Source organism: Vigna umbellata, chromosome 1 (genome assembly GCF_029865625.1).
Source record: "Vigna umbellata cultivar VRB3 chromosome 1, Vumbellata_1.0, whole genome shotgun sequence".
Lineage (NCBI taxonomy): Eukaryota > Viridiplantae > Streptophyta > Magnoliopsida > Fabales > Fabaceae > Vigna > Vigna umbellata.
This window is the reverse complement of record NC_142165.1, coordinates 104272578-104284951: the sequence shown is the minus strand read 5'-3', so window position 1 is coordinate 104284951 and position 12374 is coordinate 104272578. Positions and strand designations below refer to the sequence as shown.

Below are 12374 nucleotides of genomic sequence, written 5' to 3'. Positions count from 1 at the left end.
TAACTACTTAGTGAGTTAACTCAATCTAACTACTTAGTAATATGGGTTAGATGGACTGCGTTACTTAATTATGATTTTTTTAATTAAACAAATAATTAAAATTTTCTAATTCAACAAAATTTGTAGTTGCTTCATAGTGATTCAAATTTGTTTTTTATAAAAATTGAGTTATTAAGTATAGATTGGTGATTTTTCATGTTATCTAATTATTCTATAAAAAAATAATTTCATGCGAGTCTTTCTTTTAATATTTTTTAAAATAACTAATCTAACGAAAAATACTTATTTGAAAAATTAGGTGAATTGGTGAGTTAACCCATCTCATCACAGGTTTGATCAGGATGAACAAACTCAAATCACTACAGATTCAACCCGAATGAGTCGGGTTCAAAATTGACTTGTATCAAAATTTAAAAAGAAATAAAATTCAATCTAATCTGACCCAAATCTATGATGAGCCAAATAGACTTACGGATTTTAACCCGTTATATATATATATATATATATTATAAAATTAAATTAATAAATATTATATGTAATGTTTAAATTTAGCTAATATTTTTTTAAAAATTAACTCTAACTTACTTTATCCAAATAATAGGATTAAAATATATTTTAATTTTTCTATCTATCAAAATATTTAAAAAATTAAGTAATTTAATTGCAAGCTATTTAAATACGGGACATTTTAATATCATGGAGTATTATAAAGAAAACTCGAATTATTTTCATCTCTTCGACGTTTTTATTTTCATAGGGTGCTTGAGCATCTACGGAAAGAGGACACCCCCATGTGAAACTAATACTGACAAGCTCGTACAACCCTGAAAATTCTTGGCAATTTCCGAGCCCATATCGAATTATTTTTAGCCATTTTTTTAATATTTTTATTTCAATTTGATCTCATCTTTATTTTCAACAAATTAATCTCCTATGTTAACAAAGGTTACTAGCATTTTTCAAATTCACTATACTATTGTTATTAACATAGGAGCACATTATCATTGAAAAACCAATGTACGAAGAAAAATATGTAGGTAAAGAACCATCTTCGCTTTGAACCTAATATTGTAAGAAAGATTTTTACTCTAAACTATATATTAATAACATATTAGAACCAGTCTTGCTAGATCAATGTAAAGCATTATTATGTTGTTTTAAACACAACATGTAAAGGGAGTACAACATATATGAATATTAACAACTTTATGTACATTACACACATCTTAGAATATCTAATTCTACTAGAGACTTGATAAAATTGTAAAGTATTATCACATGAATTATATGATAATCGACATTTTTTTTATGTAACTCAAATTAAAATAGCTAATCGAATATTGAGGATAATATGTTTATTTTTATACGTGGATCTTACATCATTTATTATCGTACGTTTTTTAGTTTTATATTCAAAATATTTAATTTCCGTATGAATGAAGGTATTGAATAATTCACATCAATGATAAAATAAAATTATAATATATTTACAGATGTAAGTTTTATTTTATAAATTATTATTATAAAATGGAGCTAGATTTAAATTTTATTTTAAAATATTATCAGAACTCATTACTGTTTTATTTGACATATCATATCACTTTGTTATCAAGTTCCCTTAATTTTCATACTAAAAAATATTTATAGTGAATGAGTGTTTTATGGATGTAAATAAATTTTATTGTACAAACTAATTTTGTAATATTTAATTAAATTTAAAGTTTGTTTTCCCAAAAATAAGATAATTAAATTAAAAAGAATAGTCTAACCCAAAGAAACAAGAATACACATTAATTCTAAGAATATTATCCAATTCACATGGTAAGATAAATATTATCCAATTCATAAATGGTTTGATGCAGATGGCAGAAGAAAGTAGCTATATTATATTATGTATTCTATATTCGAAGAGGAAAATTGCTTCCACTGAAAATTCGTGGTAATTTGACAAATGACTTCTGAAAGTTAATGGCAATATATATATATATATACACCAGCTTTGATATTCTAGGTCGCCTTTAATTGTTTATTATTATTATTATTATTTTTAATTTCATTATAGGGGATATCATAAATAATCAAACAATTTAGATTCCCTATGTACACAAATATAATAATAGGATAGGTATCCTAGTCGATTTTTTTAATTTTTAATTTTTTTCTAATACATTGATTATATTATATCAGTGTTGTATATTTATTTTATTAAAGATAATGGGGTTAGAAGAGAAAAAGATAAAATAGGCATTTTTCACTTTTGCATATCATTACTTTTGTTATAGTCTTTGTTGTCGTTGTAAGCACTTTCAGTGATATTGTTATGGCACTTTCACAATATGTGGTTGTAATCTTTTTCTTATTTTTGTTACAATTTCTTTCATACAGATCAATTCTCTAGTCAATGGCATCTTTGTTAAAAAATTCCTCGGAAAAGCATCACATCGTTATTGTAATAAGAACTATTTTCACTTTTATTATTAGCGTAATGGAAAGGTTTCTCTTCGTTCTCATCATTGTTATTATAAACTTTGTTATTAGGTTTAATTAAATTTTAAGAATCTTTTATATATATATATTGAGTGTTCGTAATATTCAGAGCTCTAGATCAACGAATAATTTATTCTTGTATAATTTGATTATGAGACATGTATTTTCATTTTTTAGCCTAAGACAGTTTATCTAGAAAGTTCTAATATGATATTTAAAAAACATTTTTGTTTTTTTTTACTTAATGAAACAAATAAAAAATTATAATTTATTAAAGTTATTTATTTTTATAATTGGATTGTGTGTATTTCGTAAATAAAATGTTCAATTCAAATTAATAAAACAAATAAATTATTAAAGCATCCAAAAGTTTATTAAATTGTCTATTGTTGTACCAACTATAAACATTATATGATTTTACTTTTTCCTTAAGCACAAGAGACATGTTAGAATGTTGTGAGAACATGCATTCAAACGTATAAGTAACTTATCATTAAATTTTGACATATATACCTTTTTAATAAAAATTAACAAATTAAATTATTTGCTGAGACTTGTCCAACTAGACGGTTGAATGTTTATTAAGATTTAAAAACTATTTTTTATCTATGATTATACTTAAAATTCAATTTTCAATTGCATAATTTCAAATTAAAAAAGTAGACTTAATCTCAATTATAACACTTCTTTCATCCATCTATAACAAAGAAGAGACTTTGACTGAGACTTTTCTTGGGATGTACTATTTGTCCGATTTATTTTCTTCTTTTCCTTAAAAAAATTGAATTGAAATAAAAAATCTTAAAAAATTAAGAAACTTATTATCTTTTATAAAAGAAAAGAAAGATGGAATTAGATTTTGAAAATAAAGTGCACACCACTAGTTTCCCTTTCTCTCTTATCCTTTACTAATTTCTTTATATAAATCACAAAAATCATCCACTAAATATTGTCCTACTAATGTCACGCATAAACATATGATTAAACTTTGTTTAAATATTTGGTGCACCTATATACTTATTAAATTAAAATAATTTTGTATAAATTAATCCTTTCATTTAATTGTAATCAATCAAAACTAAGTACTCTACGATAGAGACATTAAATATTTAATTTAAAAAAAATACATTAAATATATCAAACCGCTTCTATTAAACTACTACCATAAAAAGTTGAGTAAAGCATAGCTTTAATTAGTCTAGTATTATCAATATTCTCACAATGTTAGCACAATTGATGAAAGCAAAGTTACACATTTCTATAAAAAAATATAGTATAGAATTAAATATATAGAAAAACTAGACTTCACAAATATGAAGTCAACATTGAAAAATGTTTTCCAAAGCAAAAGAACTAGCTTTTAGCACACTCTTCATTCCACTTTTATTCAATTAATTTTGTCTCTTTTCTTTTTTCCACAAACCACATTTGGAGTGAAACACATGTTAAGCAATATGCACAAAAGTAGAAATACTATTTAATAATGCTTTCTTAGGTAGAGAAAAAATAAAATAAATATTGGTTCACAGAAACATTAAATAAAAATATTATTTATTTATTATTGTTGTTGTTATATTATTAATTTTATCTATTCATTTATATTTTTAAATTATTTATTATTGCAATAAAAAAAATTAAAAAATACATCCATGATCTATTTCGGATTACCATAATTGGTTATACAGTCTCATATTTGATTATGGGGTTACATAATCTATTATTTCATATAAAAGGAGGTATATTTTTCTCCATGATTTTAGCAATATAGTCAATTATGTTATATTTTTATAGGCTTAATACCCTATTTTGTCACCAGTTTCGCTCGAAAATGTCAAATTAGTCCATCTTTTAAAAAATGCGTCAATTACGTCCTCACTTAATAAAATTTGCATCAATGAAATTTCTTCCGTTAAATCCGTACAAACAGCATTGACGCATTTTTTAAAGGATGGACTAATTTGACATTTTCGAGCGAAACTGGGAACAAAATAAGGTATTAAGCCATTTTTATATAATTTTTCTTTTGCAGGTATTCTCTCACGCCTTTTTCATATTTTTTAACCACTCATGCACTTATTCAAACTACCACTCAGTCATCTTTCATTTCTTCATATGTTAATCCTTTCTCTTTTCATCACCTATTAAAAACCAACCAACGTTAAGTAACATGATCCTTCATAGGCAATAAAAGATATACGCATATATAAAGGTCATCATGTCAATTTCTAAAGCTTACTTTATATAATTTTCTCAATATTTTAAACAATAGAATATGAAAACAAATTTGACCATATACTTTCTCTGTCAAAAGATCAAGCCACTTTCAGTTCTTGTCTTATCGAGTTCTTGTTGTGCTGTGAAAATTGATATCCAGGATTTGAATTACGAAAGATGATTGTTTACACCTCTTGTTATGGTATCTCATGTAATTAGCTGTTTTCTTATCAAAATTTACTGACACAGCAGTAGTTAATTGTATCTTAACTATGAACTTTTCTCAAATCAAATAAAAAGTTTTTTTTTTGTTTCTTTTGTGGAACCTTGAAGTTAGAACTTAGAACTTGGTCCCAAGCATTTAGTGCTTCAGATTTGCAAGCATGGTTTTGAAATAAATAAAAGATTTAATTATTTCGAATGTCCCTATTTGTGCAGAATCGTCTCAACTAGGTCCTCGTATTCTTTTTTATCTCACTTAGGTCCCTATTTATGTAAAATTGAATCAATTGGAACCTTGTCGTTAATTTTAATGAACGGCGTTAAAATTGTAGTAAAATAGGATGCTGACTTTGCATGTGTGAGACAGGTGGCAGAGTTACGTGGAATTTAATTATTTTAAATTTTAAAAAACTATCATCTTCCTCTTATGAGAAGAACCAAGAATCCGATTGCAAGCCAGAAACCCTCAGTTTGAGAGGCGAATATCAAACTGCAATCATCAACCTGCAATGAAACAACCAAATCTCAATAACATCCAAAACCGTAATAATCAAAACCCTCAAAATCTTCAACCGAACCCTTGCTGCAAAATGCAGAAGCCCTCACCGCCGATCTACAAGGAAGAAGAATCCCAACCAAATTTCGAATACAGAGGGAACCTAGGATTTCCCAAATCGATTTGAAGTGAAACCCTAATCTCAGTTCGCAAAAATCAGGTATCGGCACAGAAACCTCTACGGAACCCAATCAAAAACAGAAGAAGAGGAGGAGAAGGAAGCTTCCTCCTTGCCGCGAATCAGAACGGAGGGAAGAAGAATAACAACTGCCAACGTGCCTCCGACGCCTTTCCGTCGCGTCTTCGCGAGATCACCCCCTAAGCACGAGCCAAGGATGGTTTTTCCCAAGGTTGGGTGGTCCACAAGATTAGAGAGAAGAAGAAGCTTGAAGCTTCTAGTGGCTCACATAAAAGAAAAAGAGGACAAACTGGAAAAAAAAAACAGGTTTATAAAGCTAGCCAAGGTTGGGTTTTCCAGATTCTAAAAATACAAAGTCTGAACCCTTATTTGAGTTCTCTGTGGAAAATTAGAATCAGAAATCCAATTTTAATCTGATGAAGAAATTAATTAGGAATAGAAATTAATTTGGCTTTTGCTGCCATCCAGAACATGGCATTCATTATGCAGCATTTTTCGTTATTAGATTCCGCTTATACTGAATGGAGATGCGTGTGCTTACAGAAATTAATTTAGTTTTTTCTGGTTTTTAGGAATACATATACTAGCTATTGAAGAAGTTTCAGTCATTCATAAGAGGAAGAGGATAGTTTTTAAAAATTTTAAATAATTAAATTTCACGTAACTCTGCCACCTGTCTCACACATGCAAAGTCATCATCCTATTTCACTACAATTTTAACGTTGTTCATTAAAATTAACGGCAAGGTTCCAATTGATTCAATTTTACATAAATAGGGACCTAAGTGAGATAAAAAAGAATACGAGGACCTAGTTGAGACAATTCTACCCAAATAGGGACATTCGAAATGATTAAACCTAAATAAAAATAGTCTATTATGTCACCTCACTGTTAAAAAAATTGAGTTAAATACATTTTTTATCTTTAATTTTAAGTAAAAATTAGAATTAATCATTTTTTATCCAATTCAATCTTCAACTTTAAAAATGAAAAATGTTCTTTATGATAACATTTTCATAATAAGATTTAAATGATTTAAAACATTAAATAAACATAGAATTTTGTTAAATCGATGTAATTTTAAAGATGAAGAATTAGATTAATCCAAAAAAATTTTAAAAATCTAATTTATTCTTCACTTAAAATTAAGGACCATATATATATTTAACCCAAAAAATTAACTTTATCAACTGTTAATAATGGTTTAAATTTAAATAAATAAAAGCAGATACATGCCATGGGTGGAGAAAATAGGCATACTAAAGGAATACCGACTTTATATTTCCATTTATTTTTAATTATTATGCATTATTTTTTTTTCAAATATCATCTGTTTTTCTTTCATACATTACTTCTATAAAATACAACAACCAAATATTTTATAATTTAATTTAAAAACAAAATACAATTGTATAATAGTTATCTCTTTTAAAAATACATTTATTTCATTAAAATTTTAAAAATATACTTTAAAGTATTAAAAACACTACTTAAAGTTCTTCGACAGCAGATTGGGCTTCAGCCGACACCATATCATGATCTGCCATTTTAAGAGATGCAAGCTTGTTCGTATTGTCATAGAGACGTTGAATATCGTTGGCATAAATGCTTTGGGCTTTCTTCCAAAAGGAGTGACAAGTTTTGAAAGCCCTCAAAGATACAAGAAGTTTGGGTTCCACTGATTGCGACACACAACTGGAAATCTGTTTGTTTCCACTTATCAGCTTTTTCAGTAGGCACATGGTTTCCATCTCGCTCAAGGTGGTCATAATGCCCTTGGCCAAGGAACCACATTTCAACGACAACAAACCATGATAGATAATTTTTTCCATTTAGTTTCTCGGAGGTAATTGATGGACTTCCAGAGAAGGAAAGAGTACTGCCAGACGCCATTTCTGAAGAAGACGAATAGTACTAGCGAGGAACAAGAAAACCCTAAGAGTTTAGACGAAGGAAACTGTGACAGTGATGGACGACAGTGGCTGGCGGCCGGCGGCGGCGGCCAGCGACGGACGACGGTGGCCGGCGGCGGCGGCCGACGACGGACGACGGTTGACAATGGCCGGCAGCGAACCGCGACGGGCAGTGGCGAACGATGAAGAACTGTGACGCCGGACAGATATATATTACGAGACAGAAACCAGAATAAATATCCTAACAACCTAGAATAGATTATTCCATACAGTATATTGCGTACAGTACCTTTTTAATGATATTACTTTTACAATTAAAAATAAATTGTTAAAAATGGTTGAACCATAATTTAAAATTAAAGTTCGCCTAGCATCACGGTTTCACATGCACAAAGAAAATAATGTTACGGATACACTTCCATCTCAAGCTAATATCACGGTTGACCTGCAGAAACACTCCACCAACCATATATAGAAAATCAATTACAGATTTCATCTATCCACTATCACAATTTCAGACAAAAGGATTCTTCATTTTGCCAACAAAAATTTTCGTTCCTTCGGGAACATCTATCAGTCATAAAAGACAAAGACAACATGCATATATTGAGGCAAAAAAATTCTAGATGCTTCCCAGTCATTCCTCGTCAGAATAATTAAACTTCACTGAGTGAGATTGTAAATCAATTTGGCCTCCCCGATAGCTTCCACGTTTCTTCTTGGTTTTCTCATGACGAAAACCCCTGAATCAGAGAAAAAAATTTCATGTCAATACACAAAAAAGAGGACAGTTGTAGAATGTGTATGTTAAAGATATTGTACGTGCTCTGTGTTTTAAACAATTATATTGAGTGAGCTGAACAAAAATTTAGAATTGAATAACAACTTTAAATATACAAATGCATAACATGGAAATCTAAGCTAAGGTAAGATCTGAATTGCCCCTAAACAACGATTTTCCCTTGAAAGTAGACTAAAATTGAGCTAATGCAACCATGCGAATGATTTATACTGTCCGTAAAAGCGCTAAACTTGCGAGTAAAATATTGCTACTCGTGAAATTACAAACCTTCCTCTAACTTGGTCAAGAATTTCTGCTGCTTTAGCACCATAACCATTCTCGGCACCATCCTACAGACAGATACACCAGTAACAATTTGTTGGAGAATGCAAAAAAGGAGAATTTTACAACACCAAATGCAATAAATAAAAGAAGTGAAAAACTATCAATTTATCACACCTTTGCCCAGTAAGAGTTATCCTGGAGCCTTTCATCCGTAAACTGTATCTTGTCAACTTGTACTCGCTGAAATGCCGTCTTGACTGGTTTCTGCAATTACAGTTATCAGAAACATGAATTCCACCATGTTAGCTTCATCAAAGAAACTAATATTTCAGGTTCATATAACTAAATAAAGCAAAATTGGAGACTACAGTAATCGTCGGCAAAGAATGAAAGAAATCATAAACTAAGCATTGCAAACAACCTAAAAAGGACAGACAATAGCAGATATGGGAAACATAGTAAACTATGGGCATTTTGACAAAACTCTATTAGTCTAATAGAGTATTCATAGCATTGATTGATGATGTGATTCTTTATCAACAACGTATATTTCCTCAACAAAAATAATGAAGGCTAACTCAACTCAAACCAATAGCATTGGCGAAGGCCAGTATAAAAGAAAGAAAAGGTTTATTCTATCTTAAAACAATACAAAAATAAGATTGGAGTTTCATTCAGAGGAGCTTTATTTGTTAGCAAGCAGAAAGTGACATATATAGAGAATAACCATTAGTTAAAGCATACCTCAACTGATTCCTTTTGCTGTTTCTTCTGAGACCTCTGTACAGAAGATTTCTCTGCAGTGTTCTCAATGTTTTCCTTGGTTGACTCCTTAGATGCATTTATATTTTCTATTTTTCTGCGTTTGTTTTCTTCATCTGCCTTTACATCTGCAACCTCTTGACCATTTTCTTCAGAAATTGTTCTTTTTCTTTTCTTAGAATCTTTTTTCTCCTCACTTGTCTTCTCTTTGCTTGAGAATTCAATATTCTCTTCCTTCAAAACAGTTTCATTGGGATCTTCAGTATGTGCTATTTCATCACTTTGACCACTTCGCTTGTCTTTCTTTTTCGACTTAGACTTGGATTTTTTCTGCGTCTCAGAACCATTAATAACTTTAACATCTGTAGAAACATCAGCGCTTACTTTATTACCTGCAACAGTAGTAACGGACTCCAATTGATTGCCTTCCACACTATTAGCGAGAGACTCAGAGACTAACTTGCTTTTCTTTTTCTTCTTTTCCTTGGATTTACCCTCTTTGTTTTTGTCCGGCACATCTGCAACTATCCAGAAGCAGAAGAGGCAATGTCAAGATTTAATTGCCAGAGCTTAGGAAGTAACGTAATGAAATACGAAGGCATTTAAAGTTATGACAATAAGAGGGTGTACCAGAGCCCAAAGCTCTCTTGTGGTCGAGTTTACAAGGGTACATAACCATACCCTTGTTAGTAAAGAAAACCATTTCCAATATTTACCATGGCCTCTAAGTCAATGAAAAAATTTTAGCTGTCAAGGAAGTAACGAAGACATGAAAAAGTTTAAACTAATTTAAGCTTACCTTGCTCATTTTGATCATTGATATTTGCCTTAGCATCTTTACCACTGAAAAGAGACAAAAAAAAAACAAGGAAAACTCAATTAACATACAAATGACACAGAAATGATAGTTGAATATACAAAATATCATTCATGCAGATACTAATTGGGGCATCAAAGAGAGTGGCACTGCCTCTTCAAATTATTTGTTCAACCATTCTATCTAGTAAAAACCACATTTATTCAAAACATGGATTCTCACAGATAAGATCTTACAGTGGCCAGCTTCAGTATTACAAAGAATATTAGGAGTAGTTTTGCATTGTATACTTAGAGAGTTTTCACTATAATAATGAAACATAATGAGTGAATCTACAGTTCATTGCATTCAGCAGTGTATTTAAATGAAGCAGAATGACAGCATCTTCATGGGGGCATCTCTATGCCCTCACACAAGATATATATGATTTGGCTAACATCTTCTCCCAGGAGAAATAGTTTGGACTTAGGCAGTTTTTTAGGGGCATCTGTTCTAACAAGTAACCAATAATACACATTTTTCATTGGCAGCTTGATTCTATGCCTTCTTTTACTTTTTATGCATTGGAAGATATATGACAGTCACAATTTACTTTCTCCTGCTAATATTTTCAAATAATATAGGAAGTATTTTAGATAATCTCACTAAAATCAACAGGGAAAAATCATGTGGGTGAAACAGAATTTTAACAAAAAGGGCCTTCTTCAAACATTTTTAATGAAGAAAACATTCAAAAAAAAACACTGGTTATATTCTTCAAAAGCAACAATATTACATTAGCATAATGATATCTTAATTGGTTTACAGTTATATCCTTAAAGGTGCCCTAAATTAAAATCCTTGTTAAGAATGTTGCACGCCACAGTCAGTTTAAACATGGCTTTCAAAGTCGAGCACCCATTCTGAAAAATATAAAAACACAAGTCCTCTTCATTTATATTTCTGGTGAAAAAAACCAACTATCATAATAAAACCAGTTCTCCATAATATTGAGAATGTGAAGTAAAATAATTCACAATGCAAAACTAACAATATCATACTAGTCTTACCATATTTCTAAATACTTGAGGTGCATTTCTTCTAGATCAAGCCGCGATTCCTCAAAATCATTTTTCTGCATCACAAACATGACAGCAAAGTAAAAACGCAAGATCCAGTCACATGAAATACGTCAGTCATACGGAATAAAAAACATAGAACATTGAGGAAAAAGGTGTTCAAACACAGAATTAGGGTTCAACATAATGAAGTTCCAACTCGGCTACGTAACCGACCTCGAGTTGCGCTTCGGAGCGGAATTTTTGAGCGTCTTGGAGAAGCCAGAGAGTTCCAAGTAACGGGCAACAAAAAAAAAACAAAAAAAAAAAAAAAAAAAAAAAAAATGGCATGGTGAAGGAGAAGTGTGGATTCCCGCTTGGAGTTTGGAGTTCCATTCTGCACAGTGTTCTTCATGGTTTGGTTGCTTAACAAAACTTGGCGAGGAGTGAAAACGAATACGGTAGAACTTCCTTTGTTACACGGTGGAGTTGCAGGCATGCGAAAACAGAGTAGTAACGAAACTAGTCCCTGCAACCGCCACACAACTACAGAGGAAGGGTTCAATTAGGGTTTCAAAAACCCTTTTCCTGCTAAGAGTATTTTATTGGACCAATAAACCCATATATGAGTAGTTACATTCCAAAAAGGTTATTAGTCATGAATTTTTATTTTTCCATTTGTAAAAATTATATTTTTCCTTGAAAGTTGATTGTGATATAAGTCAGTAGGAGAACATTAACAAAATTCATCCAATAAAATAGATTATATATTATTTAATTTAATTAATTTAAAGATTAATTACAGTAATTTTTAAAATGAAAAAGTAGATAAAAATATTTTATAAGCACCAGTTTTATATATTTAAATGAGAAAATTAAATTTAAATGGGAAATAAATACTTTATTATTTAAAAAATTATATATGATATAAAATCATTTATTTTTTAAATATAAAATATATATTTTTTTTAATATAATATATCTAACTCTTTACATCTTTGAATTTATTTTTAATTATTTTTGTATGATTTGGAAGACAGTAAAGACTAGATCAATAACACATAATTGCTATGATATTTTACTTTTGAGTAAGCTTTATTTTTTTTCATAAATCTCTTCTTCTTTTTTTTGCTTACATGTAAGGGAAGAGGATAGAGATAA

The 12374-nt window shown here is 29.9% G+C and overlaps 1 pseudogene across 1 annotated transcript; it reads right to left on the bottom strand.

Annotated features, from left to right (window-relative positions):
* Positions 1 to 7954: 7954 nt before the first annotated feature.
* On the bottom strand, positions 7955 to 11817 carry LOC148207033 (uncharacterized; annotated as a pseudogene). The gene is made up of 8 exons (XR_015783910.1): positions 11559 to 11817; positions 11451 to 11520; positions 11226 to 11290; positions 10159 to 10202; positions 9342 to 9883; positions 8772 to 8861; positions 8601 to 8662; positions 7955 to 8274 (listed from the first exon to the last, which is right to left on the bottom strand). The product of XR_015783910.1 is annotated as an uncharacterized LOC148207033 (transcript).
* Positions 11818 to 12374: the final 557 nt, after the last annotated feature.